Source organism: Lactuca virosa, chromosome 1, assembly GCF_052849685.1.
Source record: "Lactuca virosa cultivar CGN04683 chromosome 1, Lactuca_virosa_CGN04683_v6, whole genome shotgun sequence".
Lineage (NCBI taxonomy): Eukaryota > Viridiplantae > Streptophyta > Magnoliopsida > Asterales > Asteraceae > Lactuca > Lactuca virosa.
Window position 1 is genome coordinate 261212290 of NC_136426.1, and position 22710 is coordinate 261234999.

The window sequence follows — 22710 nt, forward strand, 5'->3', positions numbered from 1 at the left end:
TCAGAACTCCGCAGTTAAGCGTGCTTGGGCGAGAGTAGTACTAGGATGGGTGACCCCTTGGGAAGTCCTCGTGTTGCACCCCCGTTTTTTCGTTGTCCGTTTGCGTTTTTTTAGATTTTACGTGCGGCTTTTTTTTGTTTTTTTTTCTTGCTATTTCTATGCTCGGGTGGCCTCCGTTTCATGGTTCATGGTCTTCGTATTTTTGGAACGGAGCCGATCGGTCACGTGGGTCCCACGCCTCGCGTACGAAAACAAAGGAGGTTCTGTGTCTTTTAAGACATACAAGCAATAAGCATTGACAGTATTTCGGGTGCGATCATACCAGCACTAATGCACCGGATCCCATCAGAACTCCGCAGTTAAGCGTGCTTGGGCGAGAGTAGTACTAGGATGGGTGACCCCATGGGAAGTCCTCGTGTTGCACCCCCTTTTTCGTTGTCCGTTTGCGTTTTTTTAGATTTTACGTGCGGTTTTTTTTTGTTTTTTTTTCTTTCTTGCTATTTTTATGATCGGGTGGCCTCCGCTTCATGGTTGATGGTCTTCGTATTTTTGGAACGGAGCTGATCGGTCACGTGGGTCCCACGCCTCGTGTACGAAAACAAAGGAGGTTCTGCGTCTTTTAAGACATACAAGCAATAAGCATGGATAGTATTTCGGGTGCGATCATACCAGCACTAATGCACCGGATCCCATCAGAACTTCGCAGTTAAGCGTGCTTGGGCGAGAGTAGTACTAGGATGGGTGACCCCTTGGGAAGTCCTCGTGTTGCACCCCCCTTTTTCGTTGTCCGTTTGCGTTTTTTTAGATTTTACGTGCGGTTTTTTTTTGTTTTTTTTTCTTTCTTGCTATTTCTATGCTCGGGTGGCCTTCGTTTCATGGTTCATGGTCTTCGTATTTTTGGAACGGAGCCGATCGGTCACGTGGGTCCCACGCCTCGCGTACGAAAACAAAGGAGGTTCTGCGTCTTTTAAGACATACAAGCAATAAGCATGGATAGTATTTCGGGTGCGATCATACCAGCACTAATGCACCGGATCCCATCAGAACTCCGCAGTTAAGCGTGCTTGGGCGAGAGTAGTACTAGGATGGGTGACCCCCTGGGAAGTCCTCGTGTTGCACCCCCGTTTTTTCGTTGTCCGTTTGCGTTTTTTTAGATTTTACGTGCGGTTTTTTTTTCTTTCTTGCTATTTCTATGCTCGGGTGGCCTCCGCTTCATGGTTGATGGTTTTCGTATTTTTGGAACGGAGCCGATCGGTCACGTGGGTTCCACGCCTCGCGTACGAAAACAAAGGAGGTTCTGCGTCTTTTAAGACATAAAAGCAATAAGCATGGATAGTATTTTGGGTGCGATCATACCAGCACTAATGCACCGGATCCCATCAGAACTCCGCAGTTAAGCGTGCTTGGGCGAGAGTAGTACTAGGATGGGTGACCCCCTGGGAAGTCCTCGTGTTGCACCCCCCTTTTTCGTTGTCCATTTGCGTTTTTTTAGATTTTACGTGCAGTTTCTTTTTTTTTTTTCTTTCTTGCTGTTTCTATGTTCGGGTGGCCTCCGTTTCATGGTTGATGGTTTTCGTATTTTTGGAACGGAGCCGATCGGTCACGTGGGTTCCACGCCTCGCGTACGAAAACAAAGGAGGTTCTGCGTCTTTTAAGACATAAAAGCAATAAACATGGATAGCATTTCGGGTGCGATCATACCAGCACTAATGCACCGGATCCCATCAGAACTCTGCAGTTAAGCGTGCTTGGGCGAGAGTAGTACTAGGATGGGTGACCCCCTGGGAAGTCCTCGTGTTGCACCTCCCTTTTTTCGTTGTCCGTTTGCGTTTTTTTAGATTTTACGTGCGTTTTTTTTTTGTTTTTTTTTCTTTCTTGCTATTTCTATGCTCGGGTGGCCTCCGCTTCATGGTTGATGGTTTTCGTATTTTTGGAACGGAGCCGATCGGTCACGTGGGTCCCACGCCTCGCGTACGAAAACAAAGGAGGTTCTGCGTCTTTTAAGACATAAAATCAATAAGCATGGATAGTATTTCGGGTGCGATCATACCAGCACTAATGCACCGGATCCCATCAGAATTCCGCAGTTAATCGTGCGTGGGCGAGAGTAGTACTAGGATGGGTGACCCCCTGGGAAGTCCTCGTGTTGCACCCCCGTTTTTTCGTTGTCCGTTTGCGTTTTTTTAGATTTTACGTGCGGTTTTTTTTTCTTTCTTGCTATTTCTATGCTCGGGTGGCCTCCGCTTCATGGTTGATGGTTTTCGTATTTTTGGAACGGAGCCGATCGGTCACGTGGGTCCCACGCCTCGCGTACGAAAACAAAGGAGGTTCTGCGTCTTTTAAGACATAAAAGCAATAAGCATGGATAGTATTTCGGGTGCTATCATACCAGCACTAATGCACCGGATCCCATCAGAACTCCGCAGTTAAGCGTGCTTGGGCGAGAGTAGTACTAGGATGGGTGACCCCCTGGGAAGTCCTCGTGTTGCACCCCCCCCCCTTTTTCGTTGCCCGTTTGCGTTTTTTTAGATTTTACGTGCGGTTTTTTTTGTTTTCTTTCTTGCTATTTCTATGCTCGGGTGGCCACCGCTTCATGGTTGATGGTTTTCGTATTTTTGGAACGGAGCCGATCGGTCACGTGGGTCCCACGCTTCGCGTACGAAAACAAAGGAGGTTCTGTGTCTTTTAAGACATAAAAGCAATAAGCATGGATAGTATTTCGGGTGCGATCATACCAGCACTAATGCACCGGATCCCATCAGAACTCCGCAGTTAAGCGTGCTTGGGCGAGAGTAGTACTAGGATGGGTGACCCCTGGGAAGTCCTCGTGTTGCACCCCCCTTTTTCGTTGTCCGTTTACGTTTTTTTAGATTTTACGTGCGGTTTTTTTTTGTTTTTTTTTCTTTCTTGCTATTTCTATGCTCGGGTGGCCTCCGCTTCATGGTTGATGGTCTTCGTATTTTTGGAACGGAGCTGATCGGTCACGTGGGTCCCACGCATCGCGTACGAAAACAAAGGAGGTTCTGCGTCTTTTAAGACATACAAGCAATAAGCATGGATAGTATTTCGGGTGCGATCATACCAGCACTAATGCACCGGATCCCATCAGAAATCCGCAGTTAAGCGTGCTTGGGCGAGAGTAGTACTAGGATGGGTGACCCCCTGGGAAGTCGTCGTGTTGCACCCCCCTTTTTCGTTGTCCGTTTGCGTTTTTTTAGATTTTACGTGCGGTTTTTTTTTGTTTTTTTTTCTTTCTTGCTATTTCTATGCTCGGGTGGCCTCCGCTTCATGGTTGATGGTCTTCGTATTTTTGGAACGTAGCTGATCGGTCACGTGGGTCCCACGCCTCGCGTACGAAAACAAAGGTGGTTCTGCGTCTTTTAAGACATACAAGCAATAAGCATGGATAGTATTTCGGGTGCGATCATACCAGCACTAATTCACCGGATCCCATCAGAACTCCGCAGTTAAGCGTGCTTGGGCGAGAGTAGTACTAGGATGGGTGACCCCCTGGGAAGTCCTCGTGTTGCACCCCCCTTTTTCGTTGTCCATTTGCGTTTTTTTAGATTTTACGTGCAGTTTCTTTTTTTTTTTTTTTCTTTCTTGCTGTTTCTATGCTCGGGTGGCCTCCGTTTCATGGTTGATGGTTTTCGTATTTTTGGAACGGAGCCGATCGGTCACGTGGGTTCCACGCCTCGCGTACGAAAACAAAGGAGGTTCTGCGTCTTTTAAGACATAAAAGCAATAAACATGGATAGCATTTCGGGTGCGATCATACCAGCACTAATGCACCGGATCCCATCAGAACTCTGCAGTTAAGCGTGCTTGGGCGAGAGTAGTACTAGGATGGGTGACCCCCTGGGAAGTCCTCGTGTTGCACCTCCCTTTTTTCGTTGTCCGTTTGCGTTTTTTTAGATTTTACGTGCGTTTTTTTTTTTGTTTTTTTTTCTTTCTTGCTATTTCTATGCTCGGGTGGCCTCCGCTTCATGGTTGATGGTCTTCGTATTTTTGGAACGGAGCCGATCGGTCACGTGGGTCCCACGCCTCGCGTACGAAAACAAAGGAGGTTCTGCGTCTTTTAAGACATAAAATCAATAAGCATGGATAGTATTTCGGGTGCGATCATACCAGCACTAATGCACCGGATCCCATCAGAATTCCGCAGTTAATCGTGCGTGGGCGAGAGTAGTACTAGGATGGGTGACCCCCTGGGAAGTCCTCGTGTTGCACCCCCGTTTTTTCGTTGTCCGTTTGCGTTTTTTTAGATTTTACGTGCGGTTTTTTTTTTCTTTCTTGCTATTTCTATGCTCGGGTGGCCTCCGCTTCATGGTTGATGGTTTTCGTATTTTTGGAACGGAGCCGATCGGTCACGTGGGTCCCACGCCTCGCGTACGAAAACAAAGGAGGTTCTGCGTCTTTTAAGACATAAAAGCAATAAGCATGGATAGTATTTCGGGTGCTATCATACCAGCACTAATGCACCGGATCCCATCAGAACTCCGCAGTCAAGCGTGCTTGGGCGAGAGTAGTACTAGGATGGGTGACCCCCTGGGAAGTCCTCGTGTTGCACCCCCCCCCCCTTTTTCGTTGCCCGTTTGCGTTTTTTTAGATTTTACGTGCGGTTTTTTTTGTTTTCTTTCTTGCTATTTCTATGCTCGGGTGGCCACCGCTTCATGGTTGATGGTTTTCGTATTTTTGGAACGGAGCCGATCGGTCACGTGGGTCCCACGCTTCGCGTACGAAAACAAAGGAGGTTCTGTGTCTTTTAAGACATAAAAGCAATAAGCATGGATAGTATTTCGGGTGCGATCATACCAGCACTAATGCACCGGATCCCATCAGAACTCTGCAGTTAAGCGTGCTTGGGCGAGAGTAGTACTAGGATGGGTGACCCCTGGGAAGTCCTCGTGTTGCACCCCCCTTTTTCGTTGTCCGTTTACGTTTTTTTAGATTTTACGTGCGGTTTTTTTTTGTTTTTTTTTCTTTCTTGCTATTTCTATGCTCGGGTGGCCTCCGCTTCATGGTTGATGGTCTTCGTATTTTTGGAACGGAGCTGATCGGTCACGTGGGTCCAACGCATCGCGTACGAAAACAAAGGAGGTTCTGCGTCTTTTAAGACATACAAGCAATAAGCATGGATAGTATTTCGGGTGCGATCATACCAGCACTAATGCACCGGATCCCATCAGAACTCCGCAGTTAAGCGTGCTTGGGCGAGAGTAGTACTAGGATGGGTGACCCCCTGGGAAGTCGTCGTGTTGCACCCCCCTTTTTCGTTGTCCGTTTGCGTTTTTTTAGATTTTACGTGCGGTTTTTTTTTGTTTTTTTTTCTTTCTTGCTATTTCTATGCTCGGGTGGCCTCCGCTTCATGGTTGATGGTCTTCGTATTTTTGGAACGGAGCTGATCGGTCACGTGGGTCCCACGCCTCGCGTACGAAAACAAAGGTGGTTCTGCGTCTTTTAAGACATACAAGCAATAAGCATGGATAGTATTTCGGGTGCGATCATACCAGCACTAATTCACCGGATCCCATCAGAACTCCGCAGTTAAGCGTGCCTGGGCGAGAGTAGTACTAGGATGGGTGACCCCCTGGGAAGTCCTCGTGTTGCACCCCCCTTTTTCGTTGTCCATTTGCGTTTTTTTAGATTTTACGTGCATTTTTTTTTTTTTTTTTTCTTTCTTGCTGTTACTATGCTCGGGTGGCCTCCGTTTCATGGTTGATGGTTTTCGTATTTTTGGAACGGAGCCGATCGGTCACGTGGGTTCCACGCCTCGCGTACGAAAACAAAGGAGGTTCTGCGTCTTTTAAGACATAAAAGCAATAAACATGGATAGCATTTCGGGTGCGATCATACCAGCACTAATGCACCGGATCCCATCAGAACTCTGCAGTTAAGCGTGCTTGGGCGAGAGTAGTACTAGGATGGGTGACCCCCTGGGAAGTCCTCGTGTTGCACCTACCTTTTTTCGTTGTCCGTTTGCGTTTTTTTAGATTTTACGTGCGTTTTTTTTTTGTTTTTTTTTCTTTCTTGCTATTTCTATGCTCGGGTGGCCTCCGCTTCATGGTTGATGGTTTTCGTATTTTTGGAACGGAGCCGATCGGTCACGTGGGTCCCACGCCTCGCGTACGAAAACAAAGGAGGTTCTGCGTCTTTTAAGACATAAAATCAATAAGCATGGATAGTATTTCGGGTGCGATCATACCAGCACTAATGCACCGGATCCCATCAGAATTCCGCAGTTAATCGTGCGTGGGCGAGAGTAGTACTAGGATGGGTGACCCCCTGGGAAGTCCTCGTGTTGCACCCCCGTTTTTTCGTTGTCCGTTTGCGTTTTTTTAGATTTTACGTGCGGTTTTTTTTTTCTTTCTTGCTATTTCAATGCTCGGGTGGCCTCCGCTTCATGGTTGATGGTTTTCGTATTTTTGGAACGGAGCCGATCGGTCACGTGGGTCCCACGCCTCGCGTACGAAAACAAAGGAGGTTCTGCGTCTTTTAAGACATAAAAGCAATAAGCATGGATAGTATTTCGGGTGCTATCATACCAGCACTAATGCACCGGATCCCATCAGAACTCCGCAGTTAAGCGTGCTTGGGCGAGAGTAGTACTAGGATGGGTGACCCCCTGGGAAGTCCTCGTGTTGCACCCCCCCCCCCCCCTTTTTCGTTGCCCGTTTGCGTTTTTTTAGATTTTACGTGCGGTTTTTTTTGTTTTCTTTCTTGCTATTTCTATGCTCGGGTGGCCACCGCTTCATGGTTGATGGTTTTCGTATTTTTGGAACGGAGCCGATCGGTCACGTGGGTCCCACGCTTCGCGTACGAAAACAAAGGAGGTTCTGTGTCTTTTAAGACATAAAAGCAATAAGCATGGATAGTATTTCGGGTGCGATCATACCAGCACTAATGCACCGGATCCCATCAGAACTCCGCAGTTAAGCGTGCTTGGGCGAGAGTAGTACTAGGATGGGTGACCCCTGGGAAGTCCTCGTGTTGCACCCCCCTTTTTCGTTGTCCGTTTACGTTTTTTTAGATTTTACGTGCGGTTTTTTTTTGTTTTTTTTTCTTTCTTGCTATTTCTATGCTCGGGTGGCCTCCGCTTCATGGTTGATGGTCTTCGTATTTTTGGAACGGAGCTGATCGGTCACGTGGGTCCCACGCATCGCGTACGAAAACAAAGGAGGTTCTGCGTCTTTTAAGACATACAAGCAATAAGCATGGATAGTATTTCGGGTGCGATCATACCAGCACTAATGCACTGGATCCCATCAGAACTCCGCAGTTAAGCGTGCTTGGGCGAGAGTAGTATTAGGATGGGTGACCCCCTGGGAAGTCGTCGTGTTGCACCCCCCTTTTTCGTTGTCCGTTTGCGTTTTTTTAGATTTTTCGTGCGGTTTATTTTTGTTTTTTTTTCTTTCTTGCTATTTCTATGCTCGGGTGGCCTCCGCTTCATGGTTGATGGTCTTCGTATTTTTGGAACGGAGCTGATCGGTCACGTGGGTCCCACGCCTCGCGTACGAAAACAAAGGTGGTTCTGCGTCTTTTAAGACATACAAGCAATAAGCATGGATAGTATTTCGGGTGCGATCATACCAGCACTAATTCACCGGATCCCATCAGAACTCCGCAGTTAAGCGTGCTTGGGCGAGAGTAGTACTAGGATGGGTGACCCCCTGGGAAGTCCTCGTGTTGCACCCCCCTTTTTCGTTGTCCATTTGCGTTTTTTTAGATTTTACGTGCAGTTTCTTTTTTTTTTTTTTTTTCTTTTTTGCTGTTTCTATGCTCGGGTGGCCTCCGTTTCATGGTTGATGGTTTTCGTATTTTTGGAACGGAGCCGATCGGTCACGTGGGTTCCACGCCTCGCGTACGAAAACAAAGGAGGTTCTGCGTCTTTTAAGACATAAAAGCAATAAACATGGATAGCATTTCGGGTGCGATCATACCAGCACTAATGCACCGGATCCCATCAGAACTCTGCAGTTAAGCGTGCTTGGGCGAGAGTAGTACTAGGATGGGTGACCCCTTGGGAAGTCCTCGTGTTGCACCTCCCTTTTTTCGTTGTCCGTTTGCGTTTTTTTAGATTTTACGTGCGTTTTTTTTTGTTTTTTTTTCTTTCTTGCTATTTCTATGCTCGGGTGGCCTCCGCTTCATGGTTGATGGTTTTCGTATTTTTGGAACGGAGCCGATCGGTCACGTGGGTCCCACGCCTCGCGTACGAAAACAAAGGAGGTTCTGCGTCTTTTAAGACATAAAATCAATAAGCATGGATAGTATTTCGGGTGCGATCATACCAGCACTAATGCACCGGATCCCATCAGAATTCCGCAGTTAATCGTGCGTGGGCGAGAGTAGTACTAGGATGGGTGACCCCCTGGGAAGTCCTCGTGTTGCACCCCCGTTTTTTCGTTGTCCGTTTGCGTTTTTTTAGATTTTACGTGCGGTTTTTTTTTCTTTCTTGCTATTTCTATGCTCGGGTGGCCTCCGCTTCATGGTTGATGGTTTTCGTATTTTTGGAACGGAGCCGATCGGTCACGTGGGTCCCACGCCTCGCGTACGAAAACAAAGGAGGTTCTGCGTCTTTTAAGACATAAAAGCAATAAGCATGGATAGTATTTCGGGTGCTATCATACCAGCACTAATGCACCGGATCCCATCAGAACTCCGCAGTTAAGCGTGCTTGGGCGAGAGTAGTACTAGGATGGGTGACCCCCTGGGAAGTCCTCGTGTTGCACCCCCCCCCCTCCTTTTTCGTTGCCCGTTTGCGTTTTTTTAGATTTTACGTGCGGTTTTTTTTGTTTTCTTTCTTGCTATTTCTATGCTCGGGTGGCCACCGCTTCATGGTTGATGGTTTTCGTATTTTTGGAACGGAGCCGATCGGTCACGTGGGTCCCACGCTTCGCGTACGAAAACAAAGGAGGTTCTGTGTCTTTTAAGACATAAAAGCAATAAGCATGGATAGTATTTCGGGTGCGATCATACCAGCACTAATGCACCGGATCCCATCAGAACTCCGCAGTTAAGCGTGCTTGGGCGAGAGTAGTACTAGGATGGGTGACCCCTGGGAAGTCCTCGTGTTGCACCCCCCTTTTTCGTTGTCCGTTTACGTTTTTTTAGATTTTACGTGCGGTTTTTTTTTGTTTTTTTTTCTTTCTTGCTATTTCTATGCTCGGGTGGCCTCCGCTTCATGGTTGATGGTCTTCGTATTTTTGGAACGGAGCTGATCGGTCACGTGGGTCCCACGCATCGCGTACGAAAACAAAGGAGGTTCTGCGTCTTTTAAGACATACAAGCAATAAGCATGAATAGTATTTCGGGTGCGATCATACCAGCACTAATGCACCGGATCCCATCAGAACTCCGCAGTTAAGCGTGCTTGGGCGAGAGTAGTACTAGGATGGGTGACCCCCTGGGAAGTCCTCGTGTTGCACCCCCTTTTTCGTTGTCCGTTTGCGTTTTTTTAGATTTTACGTGCGGTTTTTTTTTGTTTTTTTTTCTTTCTTGCTATTTCTATGCTCGGGTGGCCTCCGCTTCATGGTTGATGGTCTTCGTATTTTTGGAACGGAGCTGATCGGTCACGTGTGTCCCACGCCTCGCGTACGAAAACAAAGGTGGTTCTGCGTCTTTTAAGACATACAAGCAATAAGCATGGATAGTATTTCGGGTGCGATCATACCAGCACTAATTCACCGGATCCCATCAGAACTCCGCAGTTAAGCGTGCTTGGGCGAGAGTAGTACTAGGATGGGTGACCCCCTGGGAAGTCCTCGTGTTGCACCCCCCTTTTTCGTTGTCCGTTTGCGTTTTTTTAGATTTTACGTGCGGTTTTTTTTTGTTTTTTTTTTCTTTCTTGCTATTTCTATGCTCGGGTGGCCTTCGTTTCATGGTTCATGGTCTTCGTATTTTTGGAACGGAGCCGATCGGTCACGTGGGTCCCACGCCTCGCGTACGAAAACAAAGGAGGTTCTGCGTCTTTTAAGACATACAAGCAATAAGCATGGATAGTATTTCCGGTGCGATCATACCAGCACTAATGCACCGGATCCCATCAGAACTCCGCAGTTAAGCGTGCTTGGGTGAGAGTAGTACTAGGATGGGTGACCCCCTGGGAAGTCCTCGTGTTGCACCCCCTTTTTTCGTTGTCCGTTTGCGTTTTTTTAGATTTTACGTGCGGTTTTTTTTTGTTTTTTTTTTCTTTCTTGCTATTTCTATGCTCGGGTGGCCTCCGCTTCATGGTTGATGGTTTTCGTATTTTTGGAACGGAGCCGATCGGTCACGTGGGTTCCACGCCTCGCGTACGAAAACAAAGGAGGTTCTGCCTCTTTTAAGACATAAAAGCAATAAGCATGGATAGTATTTCGGGTGCGATCATACCAGCACTAATGCACCGGATCCCATTAGAACTCCGCAGTTAAGCGTGCTTGGGCGAGAGTAGTACTAGGATGGGTGACCCCTTGGGAAGTCCTCGTGTTGCACCCCCGTTTTTTCGTTGTCCGTTTGCGTTTTTTTAGATTTTACGTGCGGCTTTTTTTTGTTTTTTTTTCTTGCTATTTCTATGCTCGGGTGGCCTCCGTTTCATGGTTCATGGTCTTCGTATTTTTGGAACGGAGCCGATCGGTCACGTGGGTCCCACGCCTCGCGTACGAAAACAAAGGAGGTTCTGTGTCTTTTAAGACATACAAGCAATAAGCATGGACAGTATTTCGGGTGCGATCATACCAGCACTAATGCACCGGATCCCATCAGAACTCCGCAGTTAAGCGTGCTTGGGCGAGAGTAGTACTAGGATGGGTGACCCAATGGGAAGTCCTCGTGTTGCACCCCCTTTTTCGTTGTCCGTTTGCGTTTTTTTAGATTTTACGTGCGGTTTTTTTTTGTTTTTTTTTTCTTTCTTGCTATTTTTATGATCGGGTGGCCTCCGCTTCATGGTTGATGGTCTTCGTATTTTTGGAACGGAGCTGATCGGTCACGTGGGTCCCACGCCTCGTGTACGAAAACAAAGGAGGTTCTGCGTCTTTTAAGACATACAAGCAATAAGCATGGATAGTATTTCGGGTGCGATCATACCAGCACTAATGCACCGGATCCCATCAGAACTTCGCAGTTAAGCGTGCTTGGGCGAGAGTAGTACTAGGATGGGTGACCCCTTGGGAAGTCCTCGTGTTGCACCCCCCTTTTTCGTTGTCCGTTTGCGTTTTTTTAGATTTTACGTGCGGTTTTTTTTTGTTTTTTTTTCTTTCTTGCTATTTCTATGCTCGGGTGGCCTTCGTTTCATGGTTCATGGTCTTCGTATTTTTGGAACGGAGCCGATCGGTCACGTGGGTCCCACGCCTCGCGTACGAAAACAAAGGAGGTTCTGCGTCTTTTAAGACATACAAGCAATAAGCATGGATAGTATTTCGGGTGCGATCATACCAGCACTAATGCACCGGATCCCATCAGAACTCCGCAGTTAAGCGTGCTTGGGCGAGAGTAGTACTAGGATGGGTGACCCCCTGGGAAGTCCTCGTGTTGCACCCCCCTTTTTCGTTGTCCGTTTGCGTTTTTTTAGATTTTACGTGCAGTTTTTTTTTGTTTTTTTTTCTTTCTTGCTGTTTCTATGCTCGGGTGGCCACCGCTTCATGGTTGATGGTTTTCGTATTTTTGGAACGGAGCCGATCGGTCACGTGGGTCCCACGCTTCGCGTACGAAAACAAAGGAGGTTCTGCGTCTTTTAAGACATAAAAGCAATAAGCATGGATAGTATTTCGGGTGCGATCATACCAGCACTAATGCACCGGATCCCATCAGAACTTCGCAGTTAAGCGTGCTTGGGCGAGAGTAGTACTAGGATGGGTGACCCCTTGGGAAGTCCTCGTGTTGCACCCCCCTTTTTCGTTGTCCGTTTGCGTTTTTTTAGATTTTACGTGCGGTTTTTTTTTGTTTTTCTTTCTTTCTTGCTATTTCTATGCTCGGGTGGCCTTCGTTTCATGGTTCATGGTCTTCGTATTTTTGGAACGGAGCCGATCGGTCACGTGGGTCCCACGCCTCGCGTACGAAAACAAAGGAGGTTCTGCGTCTTTTAAGACATACAAGCAATAAGCATGGATAGTATTTCGGGTGCGATCATACCAGCACTAATGCACCGGATCCCATCAGAACTCCGCAGTTAAGCGTGCTTGGGCGAGAGTAGTACTAGGATGGGTGACCCCCTGGGAAGTCCTCGTGTTGCACCCCCCTTTTTCGTTGTCCGTTTGCGTTTTTTTAGATTTTACGTGCGGTTTTTTTTTGTTTTTTTTTCTTTCTTGCTATTTCTATGCTCGGGTGGCCTCCGCTTCATGGTTGATGGTCTTCGTATTTTTGGAACGGAGCTGATCGGTCACGTGGGTCCCACGCCTCGCGTACGAAAACAAAGGTGGTTCTGCGTCTTTTAAGACATACAAGCAATAAGCATGGATAGTATTTCGGGTGCGATCATTACAGCACTAATTCACCGGATCCCATCAGAACTCCGCAGTTAAGCGTGCTTGGGCGAGAGTAGTACTAGGATGGGTGACCCCCTGGGAAGTCCTCGTGTTGCACCCCCCTTTTTCGTTGTCCGTTTGCGTTTTTTTAGATTTTACGTGCGGTTTTTTTTTTGTTTTTTTTTTCTTTCTTGCTATTTCTATGCTCGGGTGGCCTTCGTTTCATGGTTCATGGTCTTCGTATTTTTGGAACGGAGCCGATCGGTCACGTGGGTCCCACGCCTCGCGTACGAAAACAAAGGAGGTTCTGCGTCTTTTAAGACATACAAGCAATAAGCATGGATAGTATTTCCGGTGCGATCATACCAGCACTAATGCACCGGATCCCATCAGAACTCCGCAGTTAAGCGTGCTTGGGCGAGAGTAGTACTAGGATGGGTGACCCCCTGGGAAGTCCTCGTGTTGCACCCCATTTTTTCGTTGTCCGTTTGCGTTTTTTTAGATTTTACGTGCGGTTTTTTTTTGTTTTTTTTTTCTTTCTTGCTATTTCTATGCTCGGGTGGCCTCCGCTTCATGGTTGATGGTTTTCGTATTTTTGGAACGGAGCCGATCGGTCACGTGGGTTCCACGCCTCGCGTACGAAAACAAAGGAGGTTCTGCCTCTTTTAAGACATAAAAGCAATAAGCATGGATAGTATTTCGGGTGCGATCATACCAGCACTAATGCACCGGATCCCATCAGAACTCCACAGTTAAGCGTGCTTGGGCGAGAGTAGTACTAGGATGGGTGACCCCTTGGGAAGTCCTCGTGTTGCACCCCCGTTTTTTCGTTGTCCGTTTGCGTTTTTTTAGATTTTACGTGCGGCTTTTTTTTGTTTTTTTTTCTTGCTATTTCTATGCTCGGGTGGCCTCCGTTTCATGATTCATGGTCTTCGTATTTTTGGAACGGAGCCGATCGGTCACGTGGGTCCCACGCCTCGCGTACGAAAACAAAGGAGGTTCTGTGTCTTTTAAGACATACAAGCAATAAGCATTGACAGTATTTCGGGTGCGATCATACCAGCACTAATGCACCGGATCCCATCAGAACTCCGCAGTTAAGCGTGCTTGGGCGAGAGTAGTACTAGGATGGGTGACCCCATGGGAAGTCCTCGTGTTGCACCCCCTTTTTCGTTGTCCGTTTGCGTTTTTTTAGATTTTACGTGCGGTTTTTTTTTGTTTTTTTTTCTTTCTTGCTATTTTTATGATCGGGTGGCCTCCGCTTCATGGTTGATGGTCTTCGTATTTTTGGAACGGAGCTGATCGGTCACGTGGGTCCCATGCCTCGTGTACGAAAACAAAGGAGGTTCTGCGTCTTTTAAGACATACAAGCAATAAGCATGGATAGTATTTCGGGTGCGATCATACCAGCACTAATGCACCGGATCCCATCAGAACTTCGCAGTTAAGCGTGCTTGGGCGAGAGTAGTACTAGGATGGGTGACCCCTTGGGAAGTCCTCGTGTTGCACCCCCCTTTTTCGTTGTCCGTTTGCGTTTTTTTAGATTTTACGTGCGGTTTTTTTTTGTTTTTTTTTCTTTCTTGCTATTTCTATGCTCGGGTGGCCTTCGTTTCATGGTTCATGGTCTTCGTATTTTTGGAACGGAGCCGATCGGTCACGTGGGTCCCACGCCTCGCGTACGAAAACAAAGGAGGTTCTGCGTCTTTTAAGACATACAAGCAATAAGCATGGATAGTATTTCGGGTGCGATCATACCAGCACTAATGCACCGGATCCCATCAGAACTCCGCAGTTAAGCGTGCTTGGGCGAGAGTAGTACTAGGATGGGTGACCCCCTGGGAAGTCCTCGTGTTGCACCCCCCTTTTTCGTTGTCCGTTTGCGTTTTTTTAGATTTTACGTGCAGTTTTTTTTTGTTTTTTTTTCTTTCTTGCTGTTTCTATGCTCGGGTGGCCACCGCTTCATGGTTGATGGTTTTCGTATTTTTGGAACGGAGCCGATCGGTCACGTGGGTCCCACGCTTCGCGTACGAAAACAAAGGAGGTTCTGCGTCTTTTAAGACATAAAAGCAATAAGCATGGATAGTATTTCGGGTGCGATCATACCAGCACTAATGCACCGGATCCCATCAGAACTCCGCAGTTAAGCGTGCTTGGTCGAGAGTAGTACTAGGATGGGTGACCCCTGGGAAGTCCTCGTGTTGCACCCCCCTTTTTCGTTGTCCGTTTACGTTTTTTTAGATTTTACGTGCGGTTTTTTTTTGTTTTTTTTTCTTTCTTGCTATTTCTATGCTCGGGTGGCCTCCGCTTCATGGTTGATGGTCTTCGTATTTTTGGAACGGAGCTGATCGGTCACGTGGGTCCCACGCATCGCGTACGAAAACAAAGGAGGTTCTGCGTCTTTTAAGACATACAAGCAATAAGCATGGATAGTATTTCGGGTGCGATCATACCAGCACTAATGCACCGGATCCCATCAGAACTCCGCAGTTAAGCGTGCTTGGGCGAGAGTAGTACTAGGATGGGTGACCCCCTGGGAAGTCCTCGTGTTGCACCCCCCTTTTTCGTTGTCCGTTTGCGTTTTTTTAGATTTTACGTGCGGTTTTTTTTTGTTTTTTTTTTCTTTCTTGCTATTTCTATGCTCGGGTGGCCTCCGCTTCATGGTTGATGGTCTTCGTATTTTTGGAACGGAGCTGATCGGTCACGTGGGTCTCACGCCTCGCGTACGAAAACAAAGGTGGTTCTGCGTCTTTTAAGACATACAAGCAATAAGCATGGATAGTATTTCGGGTGCGATCATACCAGCACTAATTCACCGGATCCCATCAGAACTCCGCAGTTAAGCGTGCTTGGGCGAGAGTAGTACTAGGATGGGTGACCCCCTGGGAAGTCCTCGTGTTGCACCCCCCTTTTTCGTTGTCCGTTTGCGTTTTTTTAGATTTTACGTGCGGTTTTTTTTTGTTTTTTTTTCTTTCTTGCTATTTCTATGCTCGGGTGGCCTTCGTTTCATGGTTCATGGTCTTCGTATTTTTGGAACGGAGCCGATCGGTCACGTGGGTCCCACGCCTCGCGTACGAAAACAAAGGAGGTTCTGCGTCTTTTAAGACATACAAGCAATAAGCATGGATAGTATTTCCGGTGCGATCATACCAGCACTAATGCACCGGATCCCATCAGAACTCCGCAGTTAAGCGTCCTTGGGCGAGAGTAGTACTAGGATGGGTGACCCCCTGGGAAGTCCTCGTGTTGCACCCCCTTTTTTCGTTGTCCGTTTGCGTTTTTTTAGATTTTACGTGCGGTTTTTTTTTGTTTTTTTTTCTTTCTTGCTATTTCTATGCTCGGGTGGCCTCCGCTTCATGGTTGATGGTTTTCGTATTTTTGGAACGGAGCCGATCGGTCACGTGGGTTCCACGCCTCGCGTACGAAAACAAAGGAGGTTCTGCCTCTTTTAAGACATAAAAGCAATAAGCATGGATAGTATTTCGGGTGCGATCATACCAGCACTAATGCACCGGATCCCATCAGAACTCCGCAGTTAAGCGTGCTTGGGCGAGAGTAGTACTAGGATGGGTGACCCCTTGGGAAGTCCTCGTGTTGCACCCCCGTTTTTTCGTTGTCCGTTTGCGTTTTTTTAGATTTTACGTGCGGTTTTTTTTGTTTTTTTTTCTTGCTATTTCTATGCTCGGGTGGCCTCCGTTTCATGGTTCATGGTCTTCGTATTTTTGGAACGGAGCCGATCGGTCACGTGGGTCCCACGCCTCGCGTACGAAAACAAAGGAGGTTCTGTGTCTTTTAAGACATACAAGCAATAAGCATGGACAGTATTTCGGGTGCGATCATACCAGCACTAATGCACCGGATCCCATCAGAACTCCGCAGTTAAGCGTGCTTGGGCGAGAGTAGCACTAGGATGGGTGACCCCATGGGAAGTCCTCGTGTTGCACCCCCTTTTTCGTTGTCCGTTTGCGTTTTTTTAGATTTTACGTGCGGTTTTTTTTTGTTTTTTTTTCTTTCTTGCTATTTTTATGATCGGGTGGCCTCCGCTTCATGGTTGATGGTCTTCGTATTTTTGGAACGGAGCTGATCGGTCACGTGGGTCCCACGCCTCGTGTACGAAAACAAAGGAGGTTCTGCGTCTTTTAAGACATACAAGCAATAAGCATGGATAGTATTTCGGGTGCGATCATACCAGCACTAATGCACCGGATCCCATCAGAACTCCGCAGTTAAGCGTGCTTGGGCGAGAGTAGTACTAGGATGGGTGACCCCTTGGGAAGTCCTCGTGTTGCACCCCCCTTTTTCGTTGTCCGTTTGCGTTTTTTTAGATTTTACGTGCGGTTTTTTTTTGTTTTTTTTTCTTTCTTGCTATTTCTATGCTCGGGTGGCCTTCGTTTCATGGTTCATGGTCTTCGTATTTTTGGAACGGAGCCGATCGGTCACGTGGGTCCCACGCCTCGCATACGAAAACAAAGGAGGTTCTGCGTCTTTTAAGACATACAAGCAATAAGCATGGATAGTATTTCGGGTGCGATCATACCAGCACTAATGCACCGGATCCCATCAGAACTCCGCAGTTAAGCGTGCTTGGGCGAGAGTAGTACTAGGATGGGTGACCCCCTGGGAAGTCCTCGTGTTGCACCCCCCTTTTTCGTTGTCCGTTTGCGTTTTTTTATATTTTACGTGCAGTTTTTTTTTGTTTTTTTTTCTTTCTTGCTGTTTCTATGCTCGGGTGGCCACCGCTTCATGGTTGATGGTTTTCGTATTTTTGGAACGGAGCCGATCGGTCACGTGGGTCCCACGCTTCGCGTACGAAAACAAAGGAGGTTCTGCGTCTTTTAAGACATAAAAGCAATAAGCATGGATAGTATTTCGGGTGCGATCATACCAGCACTAATGCACCGGATCCCATCAGAACTCCGCAGTTAAGCGTGCTTGGTCGAGAGTAGTACTAGGATGGGTGACCCCTGGGAAGTCCTCGTGTTGCACCCCCCTTTTTCGTTGTCCGTTTACGTTTTTTTAGATTTTACGTGCGGTTTTTTTTTGTTTTTTTTTCTTTCTTGCTATTTCTATGCTCGGGTGGCCTCCGCTTCATGGTTGATGGTCTTCGTATTTTTGGAACGGAGCTGATCGGTCACGTGGGTCCCACGCATCGCGTACGAAAACAAAGGAGGTTCTGCGTCTTTTAAGACATACAAGCAATAAGCATGGATAGTATTTCGGGTGCGATCATACCAGCACTAATGCACCGGATCCCATCAGAACTCCGCAGTTAAGCGTGCTTGGGCGAGAGTAGTACTAGGATGGGTGACCCCCTGGGAAGTCCTCGTGTTGCACCCCCCTTTTTCGTTGTCCGTTTGCGTTTTTTTAGATTTTACGTGCGGTTTTTTTTTGTTTTTTTTTTCTTTCTTGCTATTTCTATGCTCGGGTGGCCTCCGCTTCATGGTTGATGGTCTTCGTATTTTTGGAACGGAGCTGATCGGTCACGTGGGTCTCACGCCTCGCGTACGAAAACAAAGGTGGTTCTGCGTCTTTTAAGACATACAAGCAATAAGCATGGATAGTATTTCGGGTGCGATCATACCAGCACTAATTCACCGGATCCCATCAGAACTCCGCAGTTAAGCGTGCTTGGGCGAGAGTAGTACTAGGATGGGTGACCCCCTGGGAAGTCCTCGTGTTGCACCCCCCTTTTTCGTTGTCCGTTTGCGTTTTTTTAGATTTTACGTGCGGTTTTTTTTTGTTTTTTTTTCTTTCTTGCTATTTCTATGCTCGGGTGGCCTTCGTTTCATGGTTCATGGTCTTCGTATTTTTGGAACGGAGCCGATCGGTCACGTGGGTCCCACGCCTCGCGTACGAAAACAAAGGAGGTTCTGCGTCTTTTAAGACATACAAGCAATAAGCATGGATAGTATTTCCGGTGCGATCATACCAGCACTAATGCACCGGATCCCATCAGAACTCCGCAGTTAAGCGTCCTTGGGCGAGAGTAGTACTAGGATGGGTGACCCCCTGGGAAGTCCTCGTGTTGCACCCCCTTTTTTCGTTGTCCGTTTGCGTTTTTTTAGATTTTACGTGCGGTTTTTTTTTGTTTTTTTTTCTTTCTTGCTATTTCTATGCTCGGGTGGCCTCCGCTTCATGGTTGATGGTTTTCGTATTTTTGGAACGGAGCCGATCGGTCACGTGGGTTCCACGCCTCGCGTACGAAAACAAAGGAGGTTCTGCCTCTTTTAAGACATAAAAGCAATAAGCATGGATAGTATTTCGGGTGCGATCATACCAGCACTAATGCACCGGATCCCATCAGAACTCCGCAGTTAAGCGTGCTTGGGCGAGAGTAGTACTAGGATGGGTGACCCCTTGGGAAGTCCTCGTGTTGCACCCCCGTTTTTTCGTTGTCCGTTTGCGTTTTTTTAGATTTTACGTGCGGTTTTTTTTGTTTTTTTTTCTTGCTATTTCTATGCTCGGGTGGCCTCCGTTTCATGGTTCATGGTCTTCGTATTTTTGGAACGGAGCCGATCGGTCACGTGGGTCCCACGCCTCGCGTACGAAAACAAAGGAGGTTCTGTGTCTTTTAAGACATACAAGCAATAAGCATGGACAGTATTTCGGGTGCGATCATACCAGCACTAATGCACCGGATCCCATCAGAACTCCGCAGTTAAGCGTGCTTGGGCGAGAGTAGCACTAGGATGGGTGACCCCATGGGAAGTCCTCGTGTTGCACCCCCTTTTTCGTTGTCCGTTTGCGTTTTTTTAGATTTTACGTGCGGTTTTTTTTTGTTTTTTTTTCTTTCTTGCTATTTTTATGATCGGGTGGCCTCCGCTTCATGGTTGATGGTCTTCGTATTTTTGGAACGGAGCTGATCGGTCACGTGGGTCCCACGCCTCGTGTACGAAAACAAAGGAGGTTCTGCGTCTTTTAAGACATACAAGCAATAAGCATGGATAGTATTTCGGGTGCGATCATACCAGCACTAATGCACCGGATCCCATCAGAACTCCGCAGTTAAGCGTGCTTGGGCGAGAGTAGTACTAGGATGGGTGACCCCTTGGGAAGTCCTCGTGTTGCACCCCCCTTTTTCGTTGTCCGTTTGCGTTTTTTTAGATTTTACGTGCGGTTTTTTTTTGTTTTTTTTTCTTTCTTGCTATTTCTATGCTCGGGTGGCCTTCGTTTCATGGTTCATGGTCTTCGTATTTTTGGAACGGAGCCGATCGGTCACGTGGGTCCCACGCCTCGCATACGAAAACAAAGGAGGTTCTGCGTCTTTTAAGACATACAAGCAATAAGCATGGATAGTATTTCGGGTGCGATCATACCAGCACTAATGCACCGGATCCCATCAGAACTCCGCAGTTAAGCGTGCTTGGGCGAGAGTAGTACTAGGATGGGTGACCCCCTGGGAAGTCCTCGTGTTGCACCCCCCTTTTTCGTTGTCCGTTTGCGTTTTTTTATATTTTACGTGCGGTTTTTTTTTGTTTTTTTTTCTTTCTTGCTGTTTCTATGCTCGGGTGGCCTCCGCTTCATGGTTGATGGTTTTCGTATTTTTGGAACGGAGCCGATCGGTCACGTGGGTTCCACGCCTCGCGTACGAAAACAAAGGAGGTTCTGCGTCTTTTAAGACATAAAAGCAATAAGCATGGATAGTATTTCGGGTGCGATCATACCAGCACTAATGCACCGGATCCCATCAGAACTCTGCAGTTAAGCGTGCTTGGGCGAGAGTAGTACTAGGATGGGTGACCCCCTAGGAAGTCCTCGTGTTGCACCCCCCTTTTTTCGTTGTCCGTTTGCGTTTTTTTAGATTTTACGTGCGGTTTTTTTTTTGTTTTTTTTTCTTTCTTGCTATTTCTATGCTCGGGTGGCCTCCGCTTCATGGTTGATGGTTTTCGTATTTTTGGAACGGAGCCGATCGGTCACGTGGGTCCCACGCCTCGCGTACGAAAACAAAGGAGGTTCTGCGTCTTTTAAGACATAAAATCAATAAGCATGGATAGTATTTCGGGTGCGATCATACCAGCACTAATGCACCGGATCCCATCAGAATTCCGCAGTTAATCGTGCTTGGGCGAGAGTAGTACTAGGATGGGTGACCCCCTGGGAAGTCCTCGTGTTGCACCCCCGTTTTTTCGTTGTCCGTTTGCGTTTTTTTAGATTTTACGTGCGGTTTTTTTTTCTTTCTTGCTATTTCTATGCTCGGGTGGCCTCCGCTTCATGGTTGATGGTTTTCGTATTTTTGGAACGTAGCCGATCGGTCACGTGGGTCCCACGCCTCGCGTACGAAAACAAAGGAGGTTCTGCGTCTTTTAAGACATAAAAGCAATAAGCATGGATAATATTTCGGGTGCTATCATACCAGCACTAATGCACCGGATCCCATCAGAACTCCGCAGTTAAGCGTGCTTGGGCGAGAGTAGTACTAGGATGGGTGACCCCCTGGGAAGTCCTCGTGTTGCACCCCCCCCCTTTTTCGTTGCCCGTTTGCGTTTTTTTAGATTTTACGTGCGGTTTTTTTTGTTTTCTTTCTTGCTATTTCTATGCTCGGGTGGCCACCGCTTCATGGTTGATGGTTTTCGTATTTTTGGAACGGAGCCGATCGGTCACGTGGGTCCCACGCCTCGCGTACGAAAACAAAGGAGGTTCTGCGTCTTTTAAGACATAAAAGCAATAAGCATGGATAGTATTTCGGGTGCGATCATACCAGCACTAATGCACCGGATCCCATCAGAACTCCGCAGTTAAGCGTGCTTGGTCGAGAGTAGTACTAGGATGGGTGACCCCTGGGAAGTCCTCGTGTTGCACCCCCCTTTTTCGTTGTCCGTTTGCGTTTTTTTAGATTTTACGTGCAGTTTTTTTTTGTTTTTTTTTCTTTCTTGCTGTTTCTATGCTCGGGTGGCCACCGCTTCATGGTTGATGGTTTTCGTATTTTTGGAACGGAGCCGATCGGTCACGTGGGTCCCACGCTTCGCGTACGAAAACAAAGGAGGTTCTGCGTCTTTTAAGACATAAAAGCAATAAGCATGGATAGTATTTCGGGTGCGATCATACCAGCACTAATGCACCGGATCCCATCAGAACTCCGCAGTTAAGCGTGCTTGGTCGAGAGTAGTACTAGGATGGGTGACCCCTGGGAAGTCCTCGTGTTGCACCCCCCTTTTTCGTTGTCCGTTTACGTTTTTTTAGATTTTACGTGCGGTTTTTTTTTGTTTTTTTTTCTTTCTTGCTATTTCTATGCTCGGGTGGCCTCCGCTTCATGGTTGATGGTCTTCGTATTTTTGGAACGGAGCTGATCGGTCACGTGGGTCCCACGCATCGCGTACGAAAACAAAGGAGGTTCTGCGTCTTTTAAGACATACAAGCAATAAGCATGGATAGTATTTCGGGTGCGATCATACCAGCACTAATGCACCGGATCCCATCAGAACTCCGCAGTTAAGCGTGCTTGGGCGAGAGTAGTACTAGGATGGGTGACCCCCTGGGAAGTCCTCGTGTTGCACCCCCCTTTTTCGTTGTCCGTTTGCGTTTTTTTAGATTTTACGTGCGGTTTTTTTTTGTTTTTTTTTTCTTTCTTGCTATTTCTATGCTCGGGTGGCCTCCGCTTCATGGTTGATGGTCTTCGTATTTTTGGAACGGAGCTGATCGGTCACGTGGGTCTCACGCCTCGCGTACGAAAACAAAGGTGGTTCTGCGTCTTTTAAGACATACAAGCAATAAGCATGGATAGTATTTCGGGTGCGATCATACCAGCACTAATTCACCGGATCCCATCAGAACTCCGCAGTTAAGCGTGCTTGGGCGAGAGTAGTACTAGGATGGGTGACCCCCTGGGAAGTCCTCGTGTTGCACCCCCCTTTTTCGTTGTCCGTTTGCGTTTTTTTAGATTTTACGTGCGGTTTTTTTTTGTTTTTTTTTCTTTCTTGCTATTTCTATGCTCGGGTGGCCTTCGTTTCATGGTTCATGGTCTTCGTATTTTTGGAACGGAGCCGATCGGTCACGTGGGTCCCACGCCTCGCGTACGAAAACAAAGGAGGTTCTGCGTCTTTTAAGACATACAAGCAATAAGCATGGATAGTATTTCCGGTGCGATCATACCAGCACTAATGCACCGGATCCCATCAGAACTCCGCAGTTAAGCGTCCTTGGGCGAGAGTAGTACTAGGATGGGTGACCCCCTGGGAAGTCCTCGTGTTGCACCCCCTTTTTTCGTTGTCCGTTTGCGTTTTTTTAGATTTTACGTGCGGTTTTTTTTTGTTTTTTTTTCTTTCTTGCTATTTCTATG

The 22710-nt window shown here is 47.3% G+C and overlaps 66 non-coding genes across 66 annotated transcripts in view; all 66 read left to right on the top strand.

Moving 5' to 3' along the window:
* LOC145153365 (5S ribosomal RNA) overlaps positions 1–82 on the top strand; it is a 119-nt gene extending 37 nt beyond the window's left edge. The window contains exon 1 of the ribosomal RNA XR_013733878.1: positions 1–82. This exon is cut by the window's left edge and continues 37 nt beyond it. This is a non-coding gene — a ribosomal RNA (5S ribosomal RNA).
* Positions 83–308: 226 nt separating this feature from the next.
* On the top strand, positions 309–427 carry LOC145152748 (5S ribosomal RNA). The gene has a single exon (XR_013733271.1). It is a non-coding gene; the product is annotated as a 5S ribosomal RNA (ribosomal RNA).
* A 228-nt stretch (positions 428–655) lies between these two features.
* Positions 656–774, top strand: LOC145139247 (5S ribosomal RNA). Its single transcript, XR_013721864.1, has one exon. It is a non-coding gene; the product is annotated as a 5S ribosomal RNA (ribosomal RNA).
* A 229-nt stretch (positions 775–1003) lies between these two features.
* On the top strand, positions 1004–1122 carry LOC145153034 (5S ribosomal RNA). The gene has a single exon (XR_013733563.1). It is a non-coding gene; the product is annotated as a 5S ribosomal RNA (ribosomal RNA).
* A 220-nt stretch (positions 1123–1342) lies between these two features.
* On the top strand, positions 1343–1461 carry LOC145153046 (5S ribosomal RNA). The gene has a single exon (XR_013733574.1). It is a non-coding gene; the product is annotated as a 5S ribosomal RNA (ribosomal RNA).
* A 226-nt stretch (positions 1462–1687) lies between these two features.
* Positions 1688–1806, top strand: LOC145142229 (5S ribosomal RNA). Its single transcript, XR_013723312.1, has one exon. It is a non-coding gene; the product is annotated as a 5S ribosomal RNA (ribosomal RNA).
* A 230-nt stretch (positions 1807–2036) lies between these two features.
* LOC145147501 (5S ribosomal RNA) lies at positions 2037–2155 on the top strand. The gene has a single exon (XR_013728402.1). It is a non-coding gene; the product is annotated as a 5S ribosomal RNA (ribosomal RNA).
* Positions 2156–2375: 220 nt separating this feature from the next.
* On the top strand, positions 2376–2494 carry LOC145155849 (5S ribosomal RNA). The gene has a single exon (XR_013736277.1). It is a non-coding gene; the product is annotated as a 5S ribosomal RNA (ribosomal RNA).
* A 227-nt stretch (positions 2495–2721) lies between these two features.
* Positions 2722–2839, top strand: LOC145143136 (5S ribosomal RNA). Its single transcript, XR_013724189.1, has one exon. It is a non-coding gene; the product is annotated as a 5S ribosomal RNA (ribosomal RNA).
* A 229-nt stretch (positions 2840–3068) lies between these two features.
* On the top strand, positions 3069–3187 carry LOC145147420 (5S ribosomal RNA). Its single transcript, XR_013728324.1, has one exon. It is a non-coding gene; the product is annotated as a 5S ribosomal RNA (ribosomal RNA).
* Positions 3188–3416: 229 nt separating this feature from the next.
* Positions 3417–3535, top strand: LOC145154845 (5S ribosomal RNA). The gene has a single exon (XR_013735309.1). It is a non-coding gene; the product is annotated as a 5S ribosomal RNA (ribosomal RNA).
* A 229-nt stretch (positions 3536–3764) lies between these two features.
* LOC145142240 (5S ribosomal RNA) lies at positions 3765–3883 on the top strand. Its single transcript, XR_013723322.1, has one exon. It is a non-coding gene; the product is annotated as a 5S ribosomal RNA (ribosomal RNA).
* A 231-nt stretch (positions 3884–4114) lies between these two features.
* On the top strand, positions 4115–4233 carry LOC145147502 (5S ribosomal RNA). Its single transcript, XR_013728403.1, has one exon. It is a non-coding gene; the product is annotated as a 5S ribosomal RNA (ribosomal RNA).
* Positions 4234–4454: 221 nt separating this feature from the next.
* Positions 4455–4573, top strand: LOC145144531 (5S ribosomal RNA). The gene has a single exon (XR_013725544.1). It is a non-coding gene; the product is annotated as a 5S ribosomal RNA (ribosomal RNA).
* A 228-nt stretch (positions 4574–4801) lies between these two features.
* LOC145146446 (5S ribosomal RNA) lies at positions 4802–4919 on the top strand. The gene has a single exon (XR_013727392.1). It is a non-coding gene; the product is annotated as a 5S ribosomal RNA (ribosomal RNA).
* A 229-nt stretch (positions 4920–5148) lies between these two features.
* On the top strand, positions 5149–5267 carry LOC145141301 (5S ribosomal RNA). The gene has a single exon (XR_013722591.1). It is a non-coding gene; the product is annotated as a 5S ribosomal RNA (ribosomal RNA).
* A 229-nt stretch (positions 5268–5496) lies between these two features.
* LOC145155966 (5S ribosomal RNA) lies at positions 5497–5615 on the top strand. The gene has a single exon (XR_013736393.1). It is a non-coding gene; the product is annotated as a 5S ribosomal RNA (ribosomal RNA).
* Positions 5616–5842: 227 nt separating this feature from the next.
* On the top strand, positions 5843–5961 carry LOC145144989 (5S ribosomal RNA). Its single transcript, XR_013725984.1, has one exon. It is a non-coding gene; the product is annotated as a 5S ribosomal RNA (ribosomal RNA).
* Positions 5962–6191: 230 nt separating this feature from the next.
* LOC145147503 (5S ribosomal RNA) lies at positions 6192–6310 on the top strand. The gene has a single exon (XR_013728404.1). It is a non-coding gene; the product is annotated as a 5S ribosomal RNA (ribosomal RNA).
* Positions 6311–6531: 221 nt separating this feature from the next.
* On the top strand, positions 6532–6650 carry LOC145155850 (5S ribosomal RNA). The gene has a single exon (XR_013736278.1). It is a non-coding gene; the product is annotated as a 5S ribosomal RNA (ribosomal RNA).
* A 231-nt stretch (positions 6651–6881) lies between these two features.
* LOC145143147 (5S ribosomal RNA) lies at positions 6882–6999 on the top strand. The gene has a single exon (XR_013724200.1). It is a non-coding gene; the product is annotated as a 5S ribosomal RNA (ribosomal RNA).
* A 229-nt stretch (positions 7000–7228) lies between these two features.
* Positions 7229–7347, top strand: LOC145148176 (5S ribosomal RNA). Its single transcript, XR_013729074.1, has one exon. It is a non-coding gene; the product is annotated as a 5S ribosomal RNA (ribosomal RNA).
* A 229-nt stretch (positions 7348–7576) lies between these two features.
* LOC145154846 (5S ribosomal RNA) lies at positions 7577–7695 on the top strand. Its single transcript, XR_013735310.1, has one exon. It is a non-coding gene; the product is annotated as a 5S ribosomal RNA (ribosomal RNA).
* Positions 7696–7926: 231 nt separating this feature from the next.
* On the top strand, positions 7927–8045 carry LOC145144436 (5S ribosomal RNA). Its single transcript, XR_013725444.1, has one exon. It is a non-coding gene; the product is annotated as a 5S ribosomal RNA (ribosomal RNA).
* Positions 8046–8274: 229 nt separating this feature from the next.
* LOC145147504 (5S ribosomal RNA) lies at positions 8275–8393 on the top strand. Its single transcript, XR_013728405.1, has one exon. It is a non-coding gene; the product is annotated as a 5S ribosomal RNA (ribosomal RNA).
* Positions 8394–8613: 220 nt separating this feature from the next.
* Positions 8614–8732, top strand: LOC145155851 (5S ribosomal RNA). Its single transcript, XR_013736279.1, has one exon. It is a non-coding gene; the product is annotated as a 5S ribosomal RNA (ribosomal RNA).
* Positions 8733–8962: 230 nt separating this feature from the next.
* Positions 8963–9080, top strand: LOC145143158 (5S ribosomal RNA). Its single transcript, XR_013724211.1, has one exon. It is a non-coding gene; the product is annotated as a 5S ribosomal RNA (ribosomal RNA).
* A 229-nt stretch (positions 9081–9309) lies between these two features.
* On the top strand, positions 9310–9428 carry LOC145153058 (5S ribosomal RNA). The gene has a single exon (XR_013733586.1). It is a non-coding gene; the product is annotated as a 5S ribosomal RNA (ribosomal RNA).
* Positions 9429–9656: 228 nt separating this feature from the next.
* On the top strand, positions 9657–9775 carry LOC145154847 (5S ribosomal RNA). The gene has a single exon (XR_013735311.1). It is a non-coding gene; the product is annotated as a 5S ribosomal RNA (ribosomal RNA).
* A 230-nt stretch (positions 9776–10005) lies between these two features.
* Positions 10006–10124, top strand: LOC145146016 (5S ribosomal RNA). The gene has a single exon (XR_013726964.1). It is a non-coding gene; the product is annotated as a 5S ribosomal RNA (ribosomal RNA).
* Positions 10125–10354: 230 nt separating this feature from the next.
* LOC145154312 (5S ribosomal RNA) lies at positions 10355–10473 on the top strand. Its single transcript, XR_013734789.1, has one exon. It is a non-coding gene; the product is annotated as a 5S ribosomal RNA (ribosomal RNA).
* Positions 10474–10699: 226 nt separating this feature from the next.
* LOC145155613 (5S ribosomal RNA) lies at positions 10700–10818 on the top strand. The gene has a single exon (XR_013736044.1). It is a non-coding gene; the product is annotated as a 5S ribosomal RNA (ribosomal RNA).
* A 229-nt stretch (positions 10819–11047) lies between these two features.
* Positions 11048–11166, top strand: LOC145139251 (5S ribosomal RNA). Its single transcript, XR_013721865.1, has one exon. It is a non-coding gene; the product is annotated as a 5S ribosomal RNA (ribosomal RNA).
* Positions 11167–11395: 229 nt separating this feature from the next.
* Positions 11396–11514, top strand: LOC145153069 (5S ribosomal RNA). The gene has a single exon (XR_013733597.1). It is a non-coding gene; the product is annotated as a 5S ribosomal RNA (ribosomal RNA).
* A 229-nt stretch (positions 11515–11743) lies between these two features.
* Positions 11744–11862, top strand: LOC145139255 (5S ribosomal RNA). Its single transcript, XR_013721866.1, has one exon. It is a non-coding gene; the product is annotated as a 5S ribosomal RNA (ribosomal RNA).
* A 229-nt stretch (positions 11863–12091) lies between these two features.
* Positions 12092–12210, top strand: LOC145153080 (5S ribosomal RNA). Its single transcript, XR_013733608.1, has one exon. It is a non-coding gene; the product is annotated as a 5S ribosomal RNA (ribosomal RNA).
* A 229-nt stretch (positions 12211–12439) lies between these two features.
* Positions 12440–12558, top strand: LOC145148343 (5S ribosomal RNA). The gene has a single exon (XR_013729231.1). It is a non-coding gene; the product is annotated as a 5S ribosomal RNA (ribosomal RNA).
* Positions 12559–12789: 231 nt separating this feature from the next.
* Positions 12790–12908, top strand: LOC145136984 (5S ribosomal RNA). The gene has a single exon (XR_013720823.1). It is a non-coding gene; the product is annotated as a 5S ribosomal RNA (ribosomal RNA).
* Positions 12909–13138: 230 nt separating this feature from the next.
* On the top strand, positions 13139–13257 carry LOC145136793 (5S ribosomal RNA). Its single transcript, XR_013720711.1, has one exon. It is a non-coding gene; the product is annotated as a 5S ribosomal RNA (ribosomal RNA).
* A 226-nt stretch (positions 13258–13483) lies between these two features.
* Positions 13484–13602, top strand: LOC145152749 (5S ribosomal RNA). Its single transcript, XR_013733272.1, has one exon. It is a non-coding gene; the product is annotated as a 5S ribosomal RNA (ribosomal RNA).
* Positions 13603–13830: 228 nt separating this feature from the next.
* Positions 13831–13949, top strand: LOC145139258 (5S ribosomal RNA). Its single transcript, XR_013721867.1, has one exon. It is a non-coding gene; the product is annotated as a 5S ribosomal RNA (ribosomal RNA).
* A 229-nt stretch (positions 13950–14178) lies between these two features.
* On the top strand, positions 14179–14297 carry LOC145153091 (5S ribosomal RNA). Its single transcript, XR_013733619.1, has one exon. It is a non-coding gene; the product is annotated as a 5S ribosomal RNA (ribosomal RNA).
* Positions 14298–14526: 229 nt separating this feature from the next.
* Positions 14527–14644, top strand: LOC145147245 (5S ribosomal RNA). Its single transcript, XR_013728153.1, has one exon. It is a non-coding gene; the product is annotated as a 5S ribosomal RNA (ribosomal RNA).
* A 229-nt stretch (positions 14645–14873) lies between these two features.
* LOC145153103 (5S ribosomal RNA) lies at positions 14874–14992 on the top strand. Its single transcript, XR_013733630.1, has one exon. It is a non-coding gene; the product is annotated as a 5S ribosomal RNA (ribosomal RNA).
* A 230-nt stretch (positions 14993–15222) lies between these two features.
* Positions 15223–15341, top strand: LOC145154848 (5S ribosomal RNA). Its single transcript, XR_013735312.1, has one exon. It is a non-coding gene; the product is annotated as a 5S ribosomal RNA (ribosomal RNA).
* A 229-nt stretch (positions 15342–15570) lies between these two features.
* LOC145147093 (5S ribosomal RNA) lies at positions 15571–15689 on the top strand. The gene has a single exon (XR_013728008.1). It is a non-coding gene; the product is annotated as a 5S ribosomal RNA (ribosomal RNA).
* A 229-nt stretch (positions 15690–15918) lies between these two features.
* LOC145153366 (5S ribosomal RNA) lies at positions 15919–16037 on the top strand. The gene has a single exon (XR_013733879.1). It is a non-coding gene; the product is annotated as a 5S ribosomal RNA (ribosomal RNA).
* A 225-nt stretch (positions 16038–16262) lies between these two features.
* On the top strand, positions 16263–16381 carry LOC145145518 (5S ribosomal RNA). The gene has a single exon (XR_013726486.1). It is a non-coding gene; the product is annotated as a 5S ribosomal RNA (ribosomal RNA).
* Positions 16382–16609: 228 nt separating this feature from the next.
* LOC145153367 (5S ribosomal RNA) lies at positions 16610–16728 on the top strand. The gene has a single exon (XR_013733880.1). It is a non-coding gene; the product is annotated as a 5S ribosomal RNA (ribosomal RNA).
* Positions 16729–16957: 229 nt separating this feature from the next.
* LOC145153115 (5S ribosomal RNA) lies at positions 16958–17076 on the top strand. Its single transcript, XR_013733641.1, has one exon. It is a non-coding gene; the product is annotated as a 5S ribosomal RNA (ribosomal RNA).
* A 229-nt stretch (positions 17077–17305) lies between these two features.
* On the top strand, positions 17306–17423 carry LOC145147246 (5S ribosomal RNA). The gene has a single exon (XR_013728154.1). It is a non-coding gene; the product is annotated as a 5S ribosomal RNA (ribosomal RNA).
* Positions 17424–17652: 229 nt separating this feature from the next.
* Positions 17653–17771, top strand: LOC145153127 (5S ribosomal RNA). The gene has a single exon (XR_013733652.1). It is a non-coding gene; the product is annotated as a 5S ribosomal RNA (ribosomal RNA).
* Positions 17772–18001: 230 nt separating this feature from the next.
* LOC145154849 (5S ribosomal RNA) lies at positions 18002–18120 on the top strand. The gene has a single exon (XR_013735314.1). It is a non-coding gene; the product is annotated as a 5S ribosomal RNA (ribosomal RNA).
* Positions 18121–18349: 229 nt separating this feature from the next.
* LOC145147095 (5S ribosomal RNA) lies at positions 18350–18468 on the top strand. Its single transcript, XR_013728010.1, has one exon. It is a non-coding gene; the product is annotated as a 5S ribosomal RNA (ribosomal RNA).
* A 229-nt stretch (positions 18469–18697) lies between these two features.
* On the top strand, positions 18698–18816 carry LOC145153368 (5S ribosomal RNA). The gene has a single exon (XR_013733881.1). It is a non-coding gene; the product is annotated as a 5S ribosomal RNA (ribosomal RNA).
* A 225-nt stretch (positions 18817–19041) lies between these two features.
* LOC145145519 (5S ribosomal RNA) lies at positions 19042–19160 on the top strand. The gene has a single exon (XR_013726487.1). It is a non-coding gene; the product is annotated as a 5S ribosomal RNA (ribosomal RNA).
* A 228-nt stretch (positions 19161–19388) lies between these two features.
* Positions 19389–19507, top strand: LOC145153370 (5S ribosomal RNA). The gene has a single exon (XR_013733883.1). It is a non-coding gene; the product is annotated as a 5S ribosomal RNA (ribosomal RNA).
* A 229-nt stretch (positions 19508–19736) lies between these two features.
* Positions 19737–19855, top strand: LOC145153139 (5S ribosomal RNA). Its single transcript, XR_013733665.1, has one exon. It is a non-coding gene; the product is annotated as a 5S ribosomal RNA (ribosomal RNA).
* A 229-nt stretch (positions 19856–20084) lies between these two features.
* On the top strand, positions 20085–20203 carry LOC145143856 (5S ribosomal RNA). The gene has a single exon (XR_013724887.1). It is a non-coding gene; the product is annotated as a 5S ribosomal RNA (ribosomal RNA).
* Positions 20204–20434: 231 nt separating this feature from the next.
* On the top strand, positions 20435–20553 carry LOC145145533 (5S ribosomal RNA). The gene has a single exon (XR_013726501.1). It is a non-coding gene; the product is annotated as a 5S ribosomal RNA (ribosomal RNA).
* Positions 20554–20773: 220 nt separating this feature from the next.
* On the top strand, positions 20774–20892 carry LOC145155852 (5S ribosomal RNA). Its single transcript, XR_013736280.1, has one exon. It is a non-coding gene; the product is annotated as a 5S ribosomal RNA (ribosomal RNA).
* Positions 20893–21118: 226 nt separating this feature from the next.
* Positions 21119–21236, top strand: LOC145147248 (5S ribosomal RNA). Its single transcript, XR_013728156.1, has one exon. It is a non-coding gene; the product is annotated as a 5S ribosomal RNA (ribosomal RNA).
* Positions 21237–21465: 229 nt separating this feature from the next.
* Positions 21466–21583, top strand: LOC145147249 (5S ribosomal RNA). Its single transcript, XR_013728157.1, has one exon. It is a non-coding gene; the product is annotated as a 5S ribosomal RNA (ribosomal RNA).
* Positions 21584–21812: 229 nt separating this feature from the next.
* LOC145153152 (5S ribosomal RNA) lies at positions 21813–21931 on the top strand. The gene has a single exon (XR_013733676.1). It is a non-coding gene; the product is annotated as a 5S ribosomal RNA (ribosomal RNA).
* Positions 21932–22161: 230 nt separating this feature from the next.
* On the top strand, positions 22162–22280 carry LOC145154850 (5S ribosomal RNA). Its single transcript, XR_013735315.1, has one exon. It is a non-coding gene; the product is annotated as a 5S ribosomal RNA (ribosomal RNA).
* Positions 22281–22509: 229 nt separating this feature from the next.
* On the top strand, positions 22510–22628 carry LOC145147096 (5S ribosomal RNA). The gene has a single exon (XR_013728011.1). It is a non-coding gene; the product is annotated as a 5S ribosomal RNA (ribosomal RNA).
* Positions 22629–22710: the final 82 nt, after the last annotated feature.